The following is a 22199-nucleotide window of genomic DNA, read 5'->3' on the forward strand; positions in this document are numbered from 1 at the left end:
GTGCTGAGAAGGCATTCAACATTATACATTTGATGTTCTCCCACCCTTTAAACTGTAAGATCCATGAAATCAGGAAGATGTTGATATTGGCACCCACTTTCATTAAAGGGGTGGTTAAGATTGATTTACAGATTGACTAATAGCATATGGGAATTCCTTTTTCAGCATCCAATTTTAGAATGTTCCCATATATATACACAAAGAAAGACGGACAAAGGACAATAGAACAGTGATGCTTTAAACACCATGGATCGAGTAGCTAGGTTTGACCCACCTAGCTCGATGGTCATATTGAAACCTATTTGGAAAACTAGAGAAATTTCTCTTCAATGAAACATTAACCACTGCCCAGTTTGGATCTATCCTCATCACTATATGAGAATAAACCCGTTTTCCTAGGGTTCCCTCGATGTCTCTTCACTAATCACCCGGACTCATATATTTTGATCTCACATAATCACCAAATGTGAAAGGACATTAGAACCAACTGGAGCACTAAGACTTTTTTCTTTTTTGGAAAAACATATCAAACAGTAATGCATTTTCTTAAAACACAGATTTACTAAATAACAGGTGAGATCTACATATTTTAACAAATGAGCAATTTCCTAAAGAAAAAATTGAGAAACTGGAGTAAATCTATCCGTAGCCCTCTGAAGGTTGTGTTCCGAGTCACTTTCCATTGTAATATTGATGACAAGTAGTTTGTATATTGAAATTCCAGTGCAAAAAACATTGAAATCCTTCCAAAGAAGACATCTTACTATCAAAAATGATTCATCAAAAAGCTTCAAAAAATCCACTTAGCCTCGGGAGGGAAGAAGTGAGTGGGGGAAGTGTATTTCCCACATCATTGAACATAAAGAGCTATTCTTGTGGCCAGTGCCTCTAAATCAGCTGACTAATGGACACCCATTCAGCATGGAACAAAACATTGCATGACCCCGAACCATCTCCATAATTATTGGCGTGCTGGTCTCCATTGTTGTGGTCTCTATTTTATTAATGTCTTCCAACTTTCAGGACTCATGTTCCAGCACTAATTCAGATAACATTCTGGTTTGCTTGATAATGTTCTTATTGGCTGATTTCAGAAGCAGATCCAAGAAACCAAACTTATTGACATCTAATTTATTCCAACTGGTAGCTAGCCTGTAGGACAGGAAAGAACTGCCCAGTGAGTTCCTAAGACTTTAACTCTCTAATGGGAGTAGAGAGCCTCATCTTTCCCCCAAAGATCAGCTGGTGGTCTCAAACGGCTTATCTTGAGGTAAGAGGCCCAACATAAAAACTATGCCCCAAGGTCTCTTAGACATAGCTACCTAGGCCTTCATCTCTAGTCTATGTTAGTTGGGAAACTACTGAAACCTGTGTGCTAGGTCACCTTGCTGGCATTTGAAGTGTGAATGGCATAGCTTCCGACAGGAACATTCAAGTTATCACAGTGTGACAAACTGACAGAAAGTTACTGAAAACAAAGGGTCTGTATACTTGTGACTACACTCTCCAGAGCACAATACTGCTCTTGCCAGAGAAAAAAAGAGAGACTTGCCTCCTTGCCAGATCCAGACTGAATTAACAAATTAAATCCCCTTTTATGATTATTGAACATTGCACAGGTTAATTTAAATCTATTTGTATGTGCTTTTATTGAGGAATCATCTGTCAGTTCCCATCATCTTTCCCCGGAAGCCTTGACGTGCTAGCCAACAAGAAACAATTGTGACGGCGTGATCTAATGTTGATCATTTTCCTCAGGGTTTTCATCAGTGCTGCAGGTTACCTTTCTTTCCTGAGAGCAATGTCAATTTCCTTATGACTCAGCAGGCCGCATTTGGATCGATACTGTATTTTTTTCTTCTTAAAATTTTGGACCAGCTTGTCATCTTTTAATTTATTTATTTTTATAAGGTGAATTTAAAACCCTTTTTTAATCCCCAAAGACAACACTTTTTAAAACTGTGAACTGTCCCTTTTTACAGATACAACTTGATTGCTGTCATGTTGTGCCACATCATTGCAGGTAACTTTTGCCACCCTGCATTGTGCCAGTCATCAAGCAAGTGTGAAGGATGAGTTGAGCTAAATGACAATCATTAGGAGCAGTGTGATGTGTGATGGGTAGGCTTCTTTAAGGCATTGCAACACCTCTGGCACTGCATACAGATAGGAAAACCTTCAGATCATGTTTTCAAGCTAAAGTGAATGCAAACAAGATCAAGTGGACAAGTTTTAAGATGCAATACCTGGGGTGTGGCTAACACCCTGGAAGTGCCTTTGCTGTTTGTGTTGTGTGTTTCTTTAAGGTTTTTGTTTCTTTCTTTTGAAGAATGGCAGATGTTAATGAGTACAATACATCCTTCAGGGATCTTTGCATTGAAGGAATATCTATGTCATTAGCTTATTATGCAACTTATGCTACAATCATCCTGCAACCACAAACAGCATACTCCCATCACTGCTCGCAGATTTCTCTTGTCTCTTGATGCCACTTTAATATGTAATCATTGGATCGACCTTGTGAAATAGGCTGTTCTTGCTGATTTAGGGTTTTACCACTATGGGACATATGCTGTCTAGAATAGATTATATTTTCTATCAGACATTCTGCCTCCTTGTAATACACTCACGCAGCACCAGGATCAGTTGCCATGACATTGATTCTGACTCATGAAGATCATATCTATTCCAGAGTAGACATATGCAGCACAGAATTTTCATGGTTGTGAGCATTCTAATATATATTCATGTAATTCTATGGTTTAAATATATTAAAACAAGTTTAGCATCATCATCATAATTTAGATCTCTTTATTCATTCTTGTTTCAATTGTTATTAGCACCCCATTTACCCCCAACCACACCTAGGATAAGCCTAATGATCTATTAATTTAGTTACTGTCTCTGTAGATTTGGTTGTGACCTTTTGGAAGCATATGGCAAGTGCTTTTGGCAAGACACTTCTGAATGGAATCAAACTGCTAACCTTTTCAACTAGTAGGCCCATGCTTACCCAATTATGATCCCAAGGGACACTTGCACTTGTGTATTTATATGTATGCCACCCCAATTAGGAATATACCAGGCTATACTGGATTGAGGGTTTAATAGCTTTTCACATGAAAAATCCTATTGCTCATCTCTGGGCACATATTCAAGTTTTCCTGTTGATGAATATGCTCAACCCCATACAGGATAGTAAGAAGTTATCTAATGTGTCAGACTGAGAGAAAAAATACATATATAAAGTTATCAGTTGTTTAGTTTAACTTTTGAATTGAACACGATCCATAGTAAGACTTTATAAGGTGATTTTCTTCTAAAACTCTCAAAAGACAGCAATTTTTTTCTGCTATTATATTTTTTGCTTGTTTGGTACAATTAATAGCTCATGAATGTGTCAACTTTATGATCCAGTCTATACTCCTACACAAGTCTGAATCACATTTATTAAAATTTTAATACTTTCTATCTATAGACATGTATCATGGTCAGTCTTCAACAATATTTTTTCAAGTGTGAACACAATAAGAAAAAAATTCTTATTTAGATAGCACCTTTCAATCTGAATGTTCTTTGTATACTGTATATGGTTGATTTTTTGCTTTGAATACACATGTTGAACTCCCACGGATCTATCAGCAATTTCATGGTGCTATTTCAGAATTGTAACAAAGAATTAACAGAATAAAAATGCTTGTGTAGCTTTCCCCCTACTTAAGGAAGTTCAAACCATTTTTGTATTGTCTAGTTCTATACAGAAATATTACCAGGGAGCATACTAAAAATTATATCCAGTGGATTTTAAATCAGTGGTATGTGGGAGGTAGCCTGGTCACTTAAATAAAGAGAAGATTAAAAAACTTAGACGGAGCTGAACTCAGATGAAAGAGAATGAAGTAGGTCTCTGATTCTTATAGGGATTTTTCTAGGCAGTCTTTTTGTCAAAATCACCTTTTGTCCCTTTCTCTTCTCAAGTACCTGCATTCTCTTTATACCTCTCCAGACTGTCCTACTAAAATGGTGTTCAGGAAAGGATAGGGTGTTTATTTAACCTTACAGCATGTCCAATTGTTAAAAGCTTCATTTTCCTCCCTGAGGTTCTGCATTTTGAGAGGTAATAAAACCTTAGTGAAAGGAAGACAAACTTAGGCAGCAAATTGTAGCCCAGGAGACTTCTCTTTTGTGTTACAGAGATAGTTACATTGTGTGTGTGTTTGTGTGTGTGTGTGTGTGTGTGTTTTAGTTATATTAGGCTTGCCTTGCACAGACTAGCAAAGCAAAACAGATTATGGGATATTTATTTGACTTATGCTGAGACTGATAATAAAGAAATAAATGGGAAGTAGGAGAGGCTATATGCTTGACTTAAAAAGTTAGACCCTTTAGGAGAACTTTAAAAATTATCTGTGCAGTCCAGATGTATTATTTTAAAGCATAGCTGCTGTTACACGTGCATAAGTAAATTTGTTCTATTACTATCAAAATGTCCTGTAACTGGAAACAAAACAAACTTTTTCATCCTAAGAAATAGGATTGAGAATGTGTGGTTTAATATTGTAAAAGAACTTGAAAAGCAAGAAATGAAAGTAGATACTTGCCAAGGACAAGAAAACACTAGAGGCGAGAGCTAGTACACATTGGTACAAGGAATGATGGCGACGATGGGATTATAAACTTACATATTGCTCTACACTTTACAGAACAGATTTACATTTGTTTTCTTGTCACACAGACTTCTAAGTAAGTGACAGTGTGATCCATTTAGGACAGAAACTGAGACGTTTTCAATATAAACGGAAAGGAAAGAGAGATTTAGGGAGGCAGAAAACAATGACCCACACTGGAATCTTGCCTGCACATTTGAATGAGCAGCCCCATCCGCTGAGAAGTGTCCTGGGGTCTTTAGAGCTCACTAGCAGCCAGGCTCCTCCTTTTCTTTCTCACCAGAAAGACATGGGACCTCTGATCCGATCGATGGGAGTCTTCAGGTGTCTCCTGCTTACCCAGCATTTTTGCAGCCCAGTGACTTTTACTGCCTTCATCAGGAAGAACACACAGTTTGCACTTGGATCTGTTGGGTTGCTGACTGTCTGGCAAAATCCTTTCCAAAAGAGTGTGGGCAGTGTCTCACACTGAAAGGCATCAGATCCATCCCTGGTGACGCTCGCATCTACCCTGAGCTCCCTCCCCAACTTACATACTTTTGGGGGTGAAGGGAGGGCAGGGTACAAAACAACATTTTCTTGACTAAGAAAAACAGAAAAGCAGGAAGGAACTGTGAACTGAAGTCATGCAGCAAGCGCTGGTCCAGGCAGCTTCCAGGCACTCTACCCAAGTGTCCCCAGTACCTCTGTGTCCACTGCAAAACAGAGCAACACACCAATTCGCCCTGTACTTGCTCCTGTCGTAGCAGAGACAAACCTCTCCTTTCTAAGTAATTGCCTTCATTCAAGAAACGTTCCCCGCGAAGAGGGTAGATCAAAGTATCCATGGAAACTGCATGCTTTTGCTGTCGTCCCATACTAAGCACATGAATGTAACAGCCGTACACTAGACTTACATGAACACAGTCAGTTGCATGGTGGGATGTCACAAACCACAGACAGAAATCACTGAGCTCACACCTGCTAACTCACAATCGAATGGCCCCACTTCTGTATGAAGGAGCCAACGGACTTCAACGTTCATGCCACGCTAATGGAAAGGCGAAGGTCTGAAGCCACTCAGCAGCTCCACGGGAAAAAGGCCTGGGGATCCGCTCCCCCAAAGGGGACCTGGCAAACCCACAAGGCCGTTCCTGTGTCACCCGGAGTCACCAGGGGTGGGGATTGACTTGAGAGCACTCCAGGACTACAACAACCTTTGTTCTCTGCATGAAGCCGGGGCCCTGCTTCTGACCATGCTCTCAGAGCGCTGACTCTCACAAGCGACGCAATTAGGTTGCAACGCAGTATGATGTAGATTAGACAAGCTTTGAAGAAATCAATACAGCGTCACCGTGGCCACCCATATTTTAAAATGGACTGTACAAGAGAGAGCAAATATTAGCCCAAATTCCATAAAATATGTGTTCTTGTTTTTAACTGCTGTCATGCTGCTTTCCACATAGGGTCCCAAGGCACAGCAGAAGGGAAGCCAGTCTGGACCCGCTCTACTCTCAGCCACAAGCTTTGCAATATTTGGGATTATTGTTGCCAAAATTGTGTCAATCCATCGCTCAGGGGGTTGACTGCTTTGTTTCTGCAGACCTTTCTCTGCACCCAGCAAGAGGACCCTCCTGATCGCACGTGCAGACTGCTGGAGATGAAGTGTCTCTCTCCTTACTTTTTAACAGCATTCTGGTGTACTTTTCTGTCTTCTTGCTCATTTTTTGGTGACTGAAGATTCTATGACTTGGATCCGGCACACTTAAATTCTTAAAGTGACATCGTTGCTTTTTGCAAGGAATTAAAAGCGAGCAGTTCCAATGCAAAAAATTATAAATCATTTTCTAAAAACTCACCTAGGAACTTCAAATTACTTTTCATTAATCATAAAACACCAGTATTAAGTACATTTCCATCTAATACCTTGATATGATAGATAATGAAATTGAACATAAATAGAGTTCAGAATTTGACATTATACTGAATTTTTCGAGAATTTAGAGTTTAGACTGTAGTCTAGTTTCACTCTTTCTACTTGAGACTACCTATAGTAATAACATATATTGTGTTAAAAATCTTTTCACACCCCCATCTCAATTCCTGTAAAGAATTAAGCCTCAGAAAAATCCTAGGGTCATTATAAGTTAGAATTGGCTCCATGTCAGTGAATTTGTTCTTTTGGTTTATGAATCCCAGACACAGAAAATACGTAAATCTGCTTAGTAGATAGATCTCAATGGTTATTCTACTCTGTATACTAGCCACCAGATATAATCCCATCTATTGACTTGCTTCCAAATAATACTATATGGCAAAGGTTTTGAGAATCCACTGCTATGATTATGTAACATAAGATGGCAACTTTCATCTTTGAATCAGACTCTCTTCCTTCCTTGCTTTGATGAAGACGGTCCTACGCTATGAACTTCCCTATACAGAAAGACACATGACCAGGAACCGAGGGTAAATTCTGGGTGACGATCAGCAAAGATCTGCATCCTTTGCTCTGCCAGCAAATGTGTGAATCAATGAGAAGAAAATCCTCCTCCCAGCAAATGTGTGAATCAATGAGAAGAAAATCCTCCTCCCAGCAAATGTGTGAATCAATGAGAAGCCCATCATCCTCCATTTGAAACTTCAGATGAGACTTCAGCACCAAATAACACCGAGTGTAGTCTCCTGAGGACCCAGAGCAAAAGATCTACATAAACTGTGCCTAAACGTCTGACCCACCGACAGTATAATATATTTGTATTGTTTTAAATCACTAAATGTATGGTAATTTTTGGACAGAAATATGTAACTTAAGGAATCTGCTTCTAAATAACATACTAAAGCATAATGTTTAGAGAAATAAATATTTTCCACAATCAAGAAAATGTAATTGCCACATAGCACCATTCAGTTTCCTGATTTTTAGAATGACCAAGAACAGAATCATGAAATCCCTATTGTAGTTACAATAAGACAATTATCCAACACTGAACATGTAAGAGCAATAATGAAAATGTAAGTTATACCAAGAGAACATTTAAATTATATTGTAAAAATTCTTCTCACATTAAAGGAATTTTCTGATTCCTGGTCTCTCCTCATGGTCATCTCCCCATTCTTGAAAAACCATCTTTGGCTTCCAGAGTCTATGGGGTCAAGTCATGGAAATATTCCTTCCCTAAGAACTTACTGTTTGTATCAGTTACATGACTGAGACAAATTATCTGATGGGGGAGGAAGGAGGTCCATTCTGACTCATAATGACCATATGTGACGGCAGTGCCTTTGGGTTTCTGAGACTGTAGGTCTTTAGGGGAGTAGGAAACTTAACCTAGCTCCTGCAGAGTGCCCGGTAGTTTGGAACTGCTGACCTTGGGTTCCCAGCCCAACCCACTATGCCACCAGGCCTCCTGGTTACGTGACCTTTAATGTATAATTAGTGATGATGCTGGTTGGTCTCTCAAATAAGATTGAAAACTCCTTAAGGATATGTTTTCTTTCTATTTAATACGAATATTTGACACAGGATTTTATGAAGAGAATATGCTAAAAGCCCACATATGTATGAAAATGATGGGGATCTTATTGACAAGGCAAATCATGTGTGCCCCTTCAATTTAAAAAGCATTAAAATATGAGATGTTTCAAAAATATGAGCAAACCAACTTCTAACATAACATTCGGATTGTTTCTGACTCTTCGTGACCCTGCAGGATGGAGCAGAACCAACCCGATTTGGTTGCCACGACTGTGACATTCCTCTGGAAGACCACCAAGTAGTTCTTCCACGGAGCGGCCAAGGGTGTGAATGGTCGACCGCTCCTTGAGCAGCAGAACGCTTTCACCATGACACTACCAGACTGTTGTCATGTTACTTCTGACCCATGTCGATCACATGGGAAAGGGCAGAATTGCAGCTTGGGATTTCTGAGACTGTGAAGGTTATGGCAGCACATAGCCTCCTCTTTCTTCCTCTGAGTGCCTGGGTGGTTCAAATTGCGGACCGTATGGTTAACAGCCCAATGAGGGCTACGCTAGCATGATGGGTGGTAGAAAATTAGGTTGTTTGACTAGACTCTCAAACTCAGAACCTTTATTTGTGCAGATATTTAGTCCCTCACCTAGTCATAAATATATATGGATATATATATAGTGTGTGTATATGAATATATATATATATATATAGTGTGTGTGTGTGTGTGTGTGTGTGTGTGTGTGTGTGTGTTTACACAGCCTAGGTGTTAAAACTATGCTGGGAACAAGGGCTAGATTCCCTGAGCTCTGATTGATTTCCCTTGCAACATGCAGGCAGGTCGTTACATGAATAAGTTCCCCCTAACTTTAAATCATTTGATAATCTTGTGACCCTGGCATGTGTGAGATATGCATGTGCTTCTGGGTAACAGTTTACCATATGACCTTATTCTTATTCATCAAGTTATGCTGCTTGCAGTCAGAAATTTCAATAGGTGAAACACACGTAACAGGTTGATAGATTGATATCCTGATCCTAATGCTAATGTATTTAAACATAAGAGAACTTGTGAACATTGTACAGAATAAATTTAAGTATTGATTATTTATTTTGAAGGTCACACTCCTCTAACCACCTGGATCTCTTGAACATTTATAAGGTTAAATTTTCCTCCTTTAATGGTAAATTGTATTTTTGTAAACAAGGTTTAGTAAATGTTTAAAACTTAGGAAGATAGTAATTTTTATCAGCCTAACATACTTCTCCCACCGAGAATTATTCTGAATTGGTTGGAGTACTTTACTAAAAATTCATAACTTTTTGTATAGACAATACTTCCTTTTGTTTGTTTGTTTGTTTTTCCTTTAACTGGAAAAATAAATTCAAACATTCACCATCATGTGTCATCTCAGATAATATCAATGAAGTCTTGACCTTGACTCAGTTGCTTTGACAAATGTTTTATGTGCTTGTTCGTCTATCCCCAAACATAGAAAACATCACATTTAAATTGCCTGATGCCCTACTAATTTCTAAGGCAAAGGAAGTGTCTTTACAGCGGCAAGAGCAATATCTTGTCTGCTAGTGTACTTTAAAAACAATCACAGTGCTAGCAGTATAGTGATCTTTCAATAAACACTTGGTAAGTAAACAAGTGGGATAAATGAATGTCAAGATTAAGTATATGAATATTATGAATATTTTTCCATGAGTAATGTTTGAAAATATTATTCTAACTAGCATGACATTAATGCACTACTGTATGTTTCCAAACCAAACTCATTGCCATTAAGATGATTCTCTCTTAGACAGAGTAAAATTATCCCTGTAGGTTGCTGAGACAGTAACCCCATCTGTCTCCTAGACATCAGCTGATGATTTTACTTTGTTGTTACCCATTTTGCCACCAGGGCTCCTATTGTATGGTTAGAAATTTAAATAAACGTGTGTTATTTATAATGCTTTAGTGGTCAATGGTGTAATGGAATTTTGGCCTCAATTTCTGAATATTTTTGCTGAGTAAATTCCTAGAAGTTGAATATTTTCAAAGTTGTTAATACTACCATCAGATTACTATTTTTGAAGCTCAACGCTGATTTAAATTGCAGAGAGCAATTTTTACTTTTTAATATTTTGGGGGTGGTTACTTACAATTCCTCTCATGTTATATGAGTAACAAAATATTCTCTTTATCTGCTCAGCATATTTTCAATCATGTGCATTCCTCAATGCATGATAATTATGTTCATTTCCTAATTACGGAGTCTCTTTCAATAGTCCTTATTCATTTTTCTATTGGAGTGACATTCGATTCTTAAAATTATTTTTATGTCCATAAATGTGCAGATTAAGTGTGCATGGATCTAGAGTTAGAAACCCAAAATGAAAGAGCATGATCAGCATTTCTTAATTTCTTGAAAGAAATCAAGAAAATCAAGAAGCCCTGAGTACAATCTTGAAAGATCATTTGTGCAAAATATTCAATTATGCAGGAAGCATCAAAGAAGATGGAAATAGTACATGCAGTCCCGGTACCAAAAAGAATACTCAGCATTCTACCATTTCTGGAGGTAGCATATGTGTAAGAGCCAAAGATGCTGAAAGAAGTTCCAGCTGCACTGACAGCACTAGGCAAAACAAGCCTTCAGGCATGGATGGCATACAATTTGAAAGGTGTCCACTGGTGAAACAATTGGCAGCACTGAATTTTCTACTCCAGGAAATTTGGAAGGCAGTTCCTTGGCCAACTGCCTGGAAGGGATCTATATCTGTACCCATTCCAAAGAAAGATGACCCAACAGAATGAGTAAATTATAGAACAACATCATTGATATCACATGCAAATAAAATTTTGCTGATAATCATCCAACAACAATTACAGTAGCACATTGACAGGGAGTTGACAGAGGCTCAAACTGAATTCAGAAGGGGATTTGGAACAAGGGGTGTTGCTGATGTTGGATGGGTCTTGGTTGAAAGCAGACTACTAGAAAGATGTGACTACACATTGGGATGCAAACCTCAAGGTCAGTAATGTGAAACCACCAGTTACTCAATGGTAGAAAGATTAGGCTTCCGATTTCTTTAAGGCAGTGGCGGTTCTCAACCAGTGGGTTGCGACCCCTTTTGGGGTCGAACAACCCTTTCACAGGGGTTGCCCAATTCATAACAGTAGCAAATTTACAGTGATGAAGTAGCAATGAAAATAATTTTCAGGTTGGGGGAGTAACTACAACATGAACTATATTAAAGGATCATGGCATTAGGAAGGTAGACAACCACTGCCTTAAGGGAATTACACTCTTGAAAACCTTCAAAAGCAGTTCTACCCTGTCATATAGGGTCATTTTGAGCTTGCATTGACTCAAAGATTTTGGTTTGTCACTAGCCAACCTTTACTATCACAGAATCATCTCATCTAATGTGGTTAGTATGTTTCTTCACTAGAGTGATGCAAGCAAGTGAATGTATCCTTAATGAGGATATTTACTAACTTGTGTACCAATTATAAAAGAAATCTTTCATTCAACTTCCTTCCATCTTTACAATAATTGAATTTAATGAGTTTTCCTCCAGCTGTCCCCAAGGAAACTACTCTCTAATCAAGTCTAATTGGTCTTTTCCCTTGAGGTGAGAATTATACAGAGTAAAGAGTCTAGAGTGTCTGGAGATTTTAGATGGAAAGGGGAGTTCTCTGGTCTTTGCTTGTTTCAGAGAAATGAGTAAGATTTGCCTGTACTTCAATAATATCCTGATACATTTACAATCTATTTGAAGTAATGTTCATTTACAATATCATTTCATTTAAAAATCACTTATAAGTGAGTGTTAATGTTGTACCAGACACAGTGCTAAATTCCAGAATATAAAATTGTATAAAACTTTGATTTGTGGTTAACGATAAGAAAATTGCCATAGCACCAAAGGGATCAGTTATCTGGCGTCAAAGAACAAAAAAATCATGTCACTGTGTGCTCACCTCCATGATACGATGGCTGAAGACAAACGGGTGCATAAGCAAATGTGGCAAAGAAAGCTGATGGTGTCCAGCTATCAAAAGGTATAGCATCTGGGGTCTTAAGGCTTGAAGGTAAACAAGCAGTCATCTAGCTCAGAAGCAACAAAGCCCACATGGAAAAAGCACACCAGCCTGTGCGATCATGAGGTGTTGAAGGGATCAGGTATAAGGCATTATCAGAACAAAAAAAAAATCTTACCATAGTGAATGAGGTGGGGAGTGTAGAGTGGAGACCCAAAGCCCATTTGTAGGCCACTGGACATCCCCTTGCAGAGGGGTTTCGGGGAGGAGACAAGCCAGTCAGTTTGCAATGTAGCAACAATGAAAAATACAACTTTTCTCTAGTTCCTAAATGTTTCCTCCCCCACCACCCCCATCATGATCCGAATTCTACCTTGTAAGTCTGGCTAGACCAGAGGATGTACACTGGTACAGATAGGAACTGGAAACACAGGGAATCCAGGACGGATGATCCCTTCAGGACCAGTGGTGTGAGTGGCGGTACTGGGAGGGTAAAGGGAGAGTGGGTTGGAAAGAAGGAACCGATTACAAGGATCTATATGAGACCTCCTCCCTTGGGGATGGACAACAGAAAAGTGGGTGAAGGGAGACGTCGGACAGGGCAAGATATGACAAAATAATAATTTATAAATTATCAAGTGCTCATGAGGGAGGGGGGAGCTGGGAGGGAGGGGAAAAATGAGGACCTGATGCTGGGGGCTTAAGTGGAGAGCAAATGTTTTGAGAATGATGAGAGCAATGAATGTACAAATATACTTTATATAATTGATGTATGTATGAATTGTGTTAAGAGTTGTATGAGCCCCTAATAAAATGATTTAAAAAAAAAGAAAGTTGCCATAGCATTGTTGCTTTCTTAAAGGAACGAAAAATTCCATTATAATAAATACAATTTTAATAGTTTTTATATTAAGACATTACTTGTAAGACAAGTTTAATTTTATTTCTTTAAGATACTATGGCAATAGGTACAGTTTGGGGGTATAGATAAAAAATAAAGAAAAATACAAAGGATAAGGTAGCAAATGCCTATGTATTTTATAGTTAAAATGTCACCTATAAGACTTTTCATATTTGCTTCAGATCTTTTTTTGTAAATAATCGTCACATATAAAGGTGAATTTATTTGATTTCTCTATTTCTCTACCTTTATTCTATTTATCTCAATCCTTCCATCATTTCCCCTTGCTCCCATTCTCCATAAATGACAACTGTATTATTGATTCTAGGTGTTTCTAGTTTGTTTTTATAATTAACTTGCCTTCAGCACCTATTTAAAGGCCTCTTTTGTTTTGTTTTGAATTTATCCATGTCTCTTTAGGAGCTTTGTTGGTGCAAGGATGCAGCTAGCTCATCTACTAACTGACAGACCTTTAGTCTTTACTCCCTTGGAGAAAGGTGAGCAGGTCTTTTTTGCTGTCCTGCTCTGGTGGGTTCAAACTGCCATCCTTTCAGCTTGGCTTCAGGTGCTCAACCAGTAAAACACCCTCTTCCTTCCCATGAAGATTACAGTCTAGGAAGCCCTACGGGGCAGTTCTATTTTGTCGTACATTTTCACTAGCAGTAAGAAACAACCTGATGACAAGTGACAAGAGCAACAATTTCTTTAAATCTGATTAAAATAAACAGCTTTATCTTTAAAAAAACAAATTGATCTTAACTTTGATATAAAATAAAAACATAAAACAAAGAATGTATGAAGAGGACAAGGCAGAAGAGAACACAAAAATATAATCCAAGTTTCAGTCTTTAGCTTTCTAAATGATAAATATGTTAGTTTTCCATATTTTATATACTCAGGTCAGATATTAAACTTAAATGTGACTTTATGGGTCTGGGAACTTTTCTTCTTTTCATATAGCATATACCCTCAAAATGTGATTTTTTAAAAATGAAATAGGATCTTGAGGGATCTTCAATCTTTTAGCATTTATATTTTTTCCTAACTGTAAATAAACATTGTTCTACTTTTAGCAATTTTTGTCTGACCTGAATTTTTGGCACAATTGTTTTATATATTTTCGCAATATTAAGTGAATATTCATGAAGGAATTTTGAAAATATTCATTTGTTAAAGCATGCATATTTGGTGCAACTTAGTTTTTCAAAAAGTTCATACTTAAAAAACAATTAGTCCACTTTTAAATTATTTTGCTGCTTAATTTCTAAGATTCATTTTAGCAAGTAATGACTATTTTACTTTTATGAACAATGATTAATCAACACTTCATAATCACCACTTCATTATTACATGCTATTTCCTGTACTTAGGGTGAAGTGTAAAATAATGCCTATGATTATTGAAATTTTAAAACAAAGTAAAATGATTCAAAGAAATGTCCTTTCTCTTTTATGCCTTAAGGTTAAAATGGCATTTAACTATTGTCTCTACTTTATTCTTGAATTTAAATTTTAAAAATTGTAATTAAAACATTTTTCTTTGTTTTGTTGCTTTTTTTCCATAGAAAAGACATCACTAAAGCCATTGAAAAATAAATTAAACATATTATTGTTGTTGCTTCCATGGAGTTTATTCCAACTGATTGTGATCTGCTGTGTGTAGCATAGAACCATGGATGTTCAAGACTGACCTTTCAGAGCACATCTGTAGGCCTTTCCTCTAAAATGCTTGTGGTGGATTTGAACCATCAACTCTTTGATTAATATTTGAGCGCTTAACCATTTTCCCCAGTCAGATCCTGTCATTGACTAGACCTTAACTCATAGTGACTTTCTAGGATAAAGTAGAACTGTCCCAGAGACTATGATTGCAATCTTAAACAAAAGCGGACTTCCCTAACCAATCTTAACAGAGTGACTAGTAGGTGCACACATCCAACTTTTTAAGAGGTGCCAAGTACAAAACCATTGTGACACCAAGACTCATTTTGAGATTCAAACAATAGTTTGTAATAATAAATAGATACTACCCAGGAAAACACAACAAAACATGATTATTGCCAGTAGTAGTATGTTACAGATATTTCTGTGTACTTTGCAGTGTTCCTTTACTTTTTGCATAGAAATATACACTATACATTATATGCTAAGACTTTGCATATTTGAATATCTGATGTTAGCTATGAGCCAAGCCTCCCTGTCCAAATTTATGTACAAATTCAAGATTCCTAAAGATCTTTAAGAATAGAAATTGTTCATACATGGAGCACTGTCTGAACATAAAACTAATAGGATTCCTTTTTTTTTTAAATGTTAAACCTAATTTATCATATCCCACAATAAAACTGGTAGGTCTTTGAGGAAAGTCAATATCCTGAATAGAAAATCAAAGCAAATGCTCATTACTTTAGGAACAAGAATATTAGGAATAGTCAATTCAACTAAGCAAGAATATTTTATTTCATAGTGAACAATAAAAAACCCAATCCAAAAACCCACTGCCACAGAGTGAAGTATGACTTATACTGACACTAGGGAAAGTTTCCAAGACACTAGCCTCATCTTTCTCCTGCGGCTCTTACTATTAGCAGACCATGCTTAAGAAATAGCTTCAACAGGGGTCCTTGGTGATGAACAATAGTCTTGAACAATTGTTGAATAGTATTGATGAACAAATACTTTTGAGAATTTCTTTAAAAAGATGATCAGTTTTTTAAAATATGTATTCGTAGCATGTAGCATTTTTTAAAACATTTTATTAGGGGCTCATACAAGTGTTATCGCAATCCATACACACATCAATTGTGTAAAGCGCATTTGTACATCATTCTCAAAACATTTTCTCTCCACTTAAACCCCCGACATTAGGTCCTCATTTTTCCCCTCCCTCCCCGCTCCCCCCTCCCCTATGAGCCCTTGATAGTTTATAAATTGGTATTTTGTCATATCTTGCCCTGTCCGACTCTCCCTTCACCCACTTTTTGGTTGTCTGTCCCCCAGGGAGGAGGTCACATATAGTTCCTTGTAATCGGTTCCCTCTTTCCTACCCAGTCTCCCTTTACCCTCCCTGTTTCGCCACTCACACCACTGGTCCTGTAGGGCTCATCCGCCCTGGATTCCCTGTATTTTCAGTTCCTATCTGTACCAGTGTCATCCTCTGGTCTACCCAGACTTGCAAGGTCGAATTTGAGTCATGGTAGTGGGAGCAGGGAGGAAACATTTAGGAACTAGAGGAAAGTTGTATTTCTCATCGTTGTTACATCGCACCCTAACTGGCTCATCTCCTCCCCGAGACCCCTCTGCAAGGGGATCTCCAGTGGCCTACTAATGGGCTTTGGATCTCCACTCCGCACTCCCCCCATCATTCACTATGGTAAGATTTTTTGTTCTGATGATACCTTACACCTGATCCCTTCGACACCTCGTGGTTGCATAGGCTGGTGTGCTTCTTCCATGTGGGCTTTGTTGCTTCTGAGCTTGATGGCCACTTGATTTCCTTCAAGCCTTTAAGACCCCAGACACTATACTTTTTGATAGCCAGGCACCATCAGCTTTCTTCGCCACATTTGCTTATGCACCCATTTGTCTTCAGTGATCCCTTCGACACCTCGTGGTTGCACAGCTGGTGTGCTTCTTCCATGTGGGCTTTGTTGCTTCTGAGCTAGATGGCCACTTGTTTACCTTCAAACTTTTAAACCCCAGACGCTATATCTTTTGATAGCGGGCACCATCAGCTTTCTTCACCACATTTACTTAATCACCCACTTTGTCTTCAGCGGTTGTGTCGGGAAGGTGAGCATCATAGAATGCCAATTTAATAGAAGAAAGTATTCTTTCATTGAGGGAGATAGCATTTTTATGAACGTTATCATAGATTTCCCCATCAAACTGACCTTAGATGCACCTGCTTAAAGATTATCTTTTAGAACCAAGCATAAGTAAACATTCTCATGATCAGTCAATACTTCCATGATCAGTAAAGATGTCCATGAAACCTTGTCTACTCTGTGAAATAAAACCATAGAAGAAATAAAATGAACGAATATGAGGAGAAAAGAGAGAAAAATATATTAACTTCAAAGATATATCTAATTACCAAGGAAGAACAAGTAAAGAAACGGAAAACACAACAACAACAAAAAAACCAAAAAATCCAAAAATAGATTTAAAAAGAGCATGTATTAAAATGGGCAGTTACAGAAATAAAAATATGAAATATCTGTCCTAGGATTGTAGAAATAGCCATATCAGACAATAACATTGTAAAAAAAAGAGAGAGAGTGAGCGAGAACACTCACTATGCTGTTGATTCTGAATGATAGCGACCCGATAGGATTGGGAAGAACAGGTCCTTTGGGTTTCTGAGACTGAAATATTGACAAGAATGGAAAGCCACATTTCCACCCCACCCCCACCCCCTGGAACATTTGGTGATTTGAAACTGTGGACCTGTGGTAGCAGCCCAACAGGCAAATCATTATGCCATTAGGGCTTTTTTTAACAAAGAAAAATGTAAACTCAATTGTTATCATTTTAACACTATAGGTGTAGGGCTTTTACCATGAAATGTTAGACATTACTTATAGAGTTTATTTTAACTAAATAAATGACAAGTTTTTTGTATTACAAGAAACTATGATTTCTAAATGAAAGACTCAATTCTATTAGGGAAATGAGTAAATAGAAATTAATCTACAGTTTTCATGAAATTTAAAAAAAATCAATGCATTGATCTTTACATGTCTATAAATCTAAATGTGTTTTCCAGATTATTTTAAAGGAAAAAGGAAAATTACATTGTTATTACCTTTGTATCCCAACTATTAATTTAAAACATTTTTTTAATTGTAATGCTGATACTGGATTATACAAAAAGCTCCATAAAATAGAGAATAAGTCATCAAAAGGGATAGAAACTAGTAGTAACTTACCATGAGAAAATTATTATTAGTTATTTTAAATGGCTTTAGTTACTTATTTAACGTATTAAATAGCAAAACAAATAATTGTATATAACTGTATTCAAGGGTTAAAATAGCATTGTATAAAATAAATTCATAAAATGTTAGAATTTTAATGTAATATATAATGTAGTTTTTTTTCTCTATGTTCACAGAAGATTTTTTTCTCTAAGGGTCACACAATGCCAAAAATCATTAGGAAAACATGATAGATATAGATATTTGACAAATAGTACCACCAGTTTAAATTAGTAATAGATTGACAACAATTGCAACTTTTAATATCTATTATTTATATGTATATACATGACGCATTTTGCTCCTTTCCTTTTGAAGGGAAAAACATGACACTAAATATTTCAATAAAAGCATTTCTGAAACCTACATTTCTATATTTTAATTAAGGAACAATCTGTCCTTAAATATCATATAATATGGCAACTTTAACTCTGAATTAGAATGAGGAAGTAAGGCAGCTTTTATCAAAAATTTAAATGAACTTTAAATGTATTTGGATGTCTATTTTACAATAGAAATGAAGTAGAAATCTCCATATATATGTTTTGTTTAGATTAGTGATATAGTCAATATAAAATCAATTTTAAATCATAATTTTTGTTATTCACTTATAAGCTATAGCTCTCTCTTTATTTTGTAAACCACTTCACTGCACACTTCTTAGCGATAGATTGCTGATAGTGACTGTGGTGAATACATATTTCTATATAGACTTCAAACTATACATTTTTGTGTGTATAGTCTCAAAAATGAGAAGGGAACTTGCTGGAATCATATCATGTGCTTAAAATGAAGAAATCAACATTTGCATAGATATTTCAGAACTCTTAAAGATTAGTAGTGTTTAGGGTTTGATTTATGTTAATTTGAGAAATGAACTTGATGAGGGTGGACTGGAAATCTGGCAACAGATACATACAAATAATTTGGCTTTAAAGACCCGAGGATGCTGACTGAAGCGAATGGATGACCAAGCTAACTGGTGATCCAATTACCTAACAAGGAGGCAGGCAGTCAAATGCTTCGGCCTCTGCCACCATGCTTCGTGGACACTTACATCATGTAGCAGAAAAGTATATTGGTTTCAACATTTCTCTGTGTTTCTTTCATGTAGGAGAGGAAAGTGATGAATAAAAGAGAACGGTTAGAAAAATGGGAGAGAGCCAGAGGAAGGAGAAGGAATAGAGTCAAGAGATAATGACAGCAGAAGTTAGTAATGAAGCAGTTGAATGCCACGCAGTAGATTATTGGACCACTGTTCACCTTAGGATAGTGCTCTGTGACTTAGTCTGAGATGGATGACTTCATTCGGAAAGTGCTGGAAAGAAAAAAAATAGATGTGAGGTCATTTGCCAGTGAATGTTCCATCCAAGATCAATGGAAAGAAGTGACTACAGCACACATGCTCCCTGCAGCAGGTTAAAACCAGGGGCTCAAGGCTTGGATCTCATCATCCACAACACCGACCCAATAACTGAGCTGCCCTAGGTTCATGATGGTGAAAGGCCAATCTAACTAGTCCTCAAAGAAAACTAGTCTCGGGTGCAGGATTCCACAATCGAGAGAGTTTTTAATCCACAGATTATTATTTCCACGATATAAAATTTCAAACAGACATATAAAACCAAATTCCATATGTGTACTGATATTATGTCATGTCGATCTTTATATTCTACTTTAGAGATTCAGTCATCGAGGTAACACATAGTTTATGTAATTACTGAAGATAATTCAGGGTTCAAAGACAGCTGTAGGCCACAGCCTTACAATTATTTAAGGGGCAAAATGTCAATGACAGTGTATCAACTGGGGACAGTTTCTGCCAAGAATGCAGTAATGAGAGTAGAAGAAAACAGTAAGAGTGCAGCTGAGAAGGCATCACTACAGGAACATTTTACATATGCAATTCAAATGGAAGATTGAAACATTATGTATGTGCTTGAGAACAGCAATAAAATGCATTTTAAAATAGTTGAATTGAGAATTGACTGGATTTTAGGATTTGAGAGGAAAAAAAGTAAAGCAAAATAGGTTTTAATAAGGAACTGTGTGTATTGAGAACATTAAATATACTCAAGAAAGATAAAATAAGATGAAGAAGACAAGAAATAATGAAAACTATAGAGGATAGATTTTCTTTTAAAAGACCCAAAGTATGTATTATTTCAACCCTTTCCTTATGCGATTTTCCATATGCAATTTTCCTGTTTGATTCATAGGAATGCCTCTTGTTTGTATATAGTCACCACACAAGTGAAGTCAGACTGGTTTTAGGTCGCAGTAGCTTGACCATTATTAGAGTCACTGATACCTTGTTACATGCCTGTCAAGTAACAATCCAGCCTTTAGTAGCAGGAAATAAAAATCTTATTTTATCACTTGACAAGTGTTATTTAGAAATTATTTATAATATTAACTATTTGGTTTAGCTTCAAACTGTATTGTAGTCAAGCATTCAACCCAATTCTATCTACAGTGGTCCTTCCGAGACAATCTAATAGCTTTATCTCTGGTAACCTTTCAATCCTTTCAAAACAGAGATTTTGTCAATTCATTCTTTCCTTATTCATAGTAAGAATATCTGTCTTCCTAAATGCTCCTTATATATTATCATTGCTTTACTCTGGAATATAGTTTGAATGCTATACTAATGGACAGGGAAGTTATATCTATCCACCTATAACTGACCTTCAGTTTAAAGCACATATGTACCGTATATACTCATGGATAAGCTGAGTTTTTCAGCACATTTTTCATGCAGTTTTTGTGGTAAAATTATGTGCCTCAGCCGATATTCAGGTCGGCTAATACCCGAGTGTATACGGTAATTATCATCAAGACCTTTGGCACACTTTCTCAGCTCTTTCTCATGACCGTCTCAGGCCTGTGGGCAATCTCATTTTTAAATGATGAATATAATCTCTCCTTGGAACTTTTTTTCTATTTAAGATAAGACAAAGAAGTAACTATGTAAAATTATCAATGCAATAATTTAAAAACGGGCAAGTATAAATGTTATAATTGTAATGGTTGAAAGAGTCGTGTTAGATGTCTGGACCAGAAGCTCAGTCCCCCACCAACTGCACCCCCGCACCCCACCCTCCAGCTGGCCTTTCTGGCTAAAGACATTGTTCTTTGGGTTGATTTCCTCATGCCCACCTTGCCTTCCAAGTACAGAATTGCACGCTGGTTTTGTATTCTGCATTTTCCAAATGGTATGTAATTTCAGTGTTAGCTCCCATTTTAGATTTTATTTTATTTAAACTAGTTTTTTTTTAATTACTTATGATAGCATCGGAATTGAAAGCCCAAAGCCCTAATTCTCTAGTACTAACATAGGCTGCCAGGGTCATGATGTAAATGTACTAGTGTTGGAACCATCTTTATTGCTTCTACAGGACACGTTAGTAAGAGCTAATGGGCCCATAAGACAGCTTCTCCCATTTGAGGTCTTCTCAAAACTTATTTAAATGCAAATTGTGATTATTTTGCTAAATCTAAAAACAGTGATGCATATCAGAAATTCCCGAAACAAGTTTCACAAAACTGAATAATGTCACTAGGTTTAATATTAAAGGGAAAAAATAATGGCAGTGGGAGAAGAGGAAATTCAAAATAGAAAATATCGAGGAAAAGCTGGATTTTTAATCTAAAAAAATCACAGCATTTTTAATATTCCCCATTGATTTTCATGAGGGAAATGAAGTATGTAGCATTTTAAAAACACATTTATTCCCAAGTCACTTTTTCAGGACGAGTGCTCCTCAGAAATCTCTTTGGGAAATATTGACTTAGAAGCAATTGTGGTAGAAACATTGAAATAGCACTCCAGTGGAATTCTTTAGGGGTTTTTATGAATCTAATCTACTGATGCTTTCCCAGCTGTCTCAGAACTATGAAGAGATATTAAACACTGCAATTAGAGAACTATTGTTTAAATTTAATGTCAGAGAGGAGATCCTAACATTGGTATTCTCTTCCAATAAAAGTCAGGATGAAAGAGAGAAAAATGTGAATCAAAATACACTGCATATGCAAAGGTGGTGAAGAAAGCTGATGGTGCCCCGCTATCAAAAGATATAGCATCTGGGGTCTCAAAGGTGTGAAGATAAACAAGAGGCCAACTAGCTCAGAAGCAACAAAGCCCACATGGAAGAAGCACA

General features: G+C 37.0%; 1 protein-coding gene across 1 annotated transcript in view; it reads right to left on the reverse strand.

Annotated features, from left to right (window-relative positions):
- Positions 1–22199, reverse strand: part of LRRTM4 (leucine rich repeat transmembrane neuronal 4) — a 944170-nt gene that overhangs the window by 149830 nt on the left and 772141 nt on the right. The window lies entirely within an intron of this gene.

Source organism: Echinops telfairi, unplaced genomic scaffold (assembly GCF_000313985.2).
Source record: "Echinops telfairi isolate 266 unplaced genomic scaffold, ASM31398v2 ScPeMD7_7467;HRSCAF=8505_1, whole genome shotgun sequence".
Taxonomy (NCBI): Eukaryota; Metazoa; Chordata; class Mammalia; order Afrosoricida; family Tenrecidae; genus Echinops; species Echinops telfairi.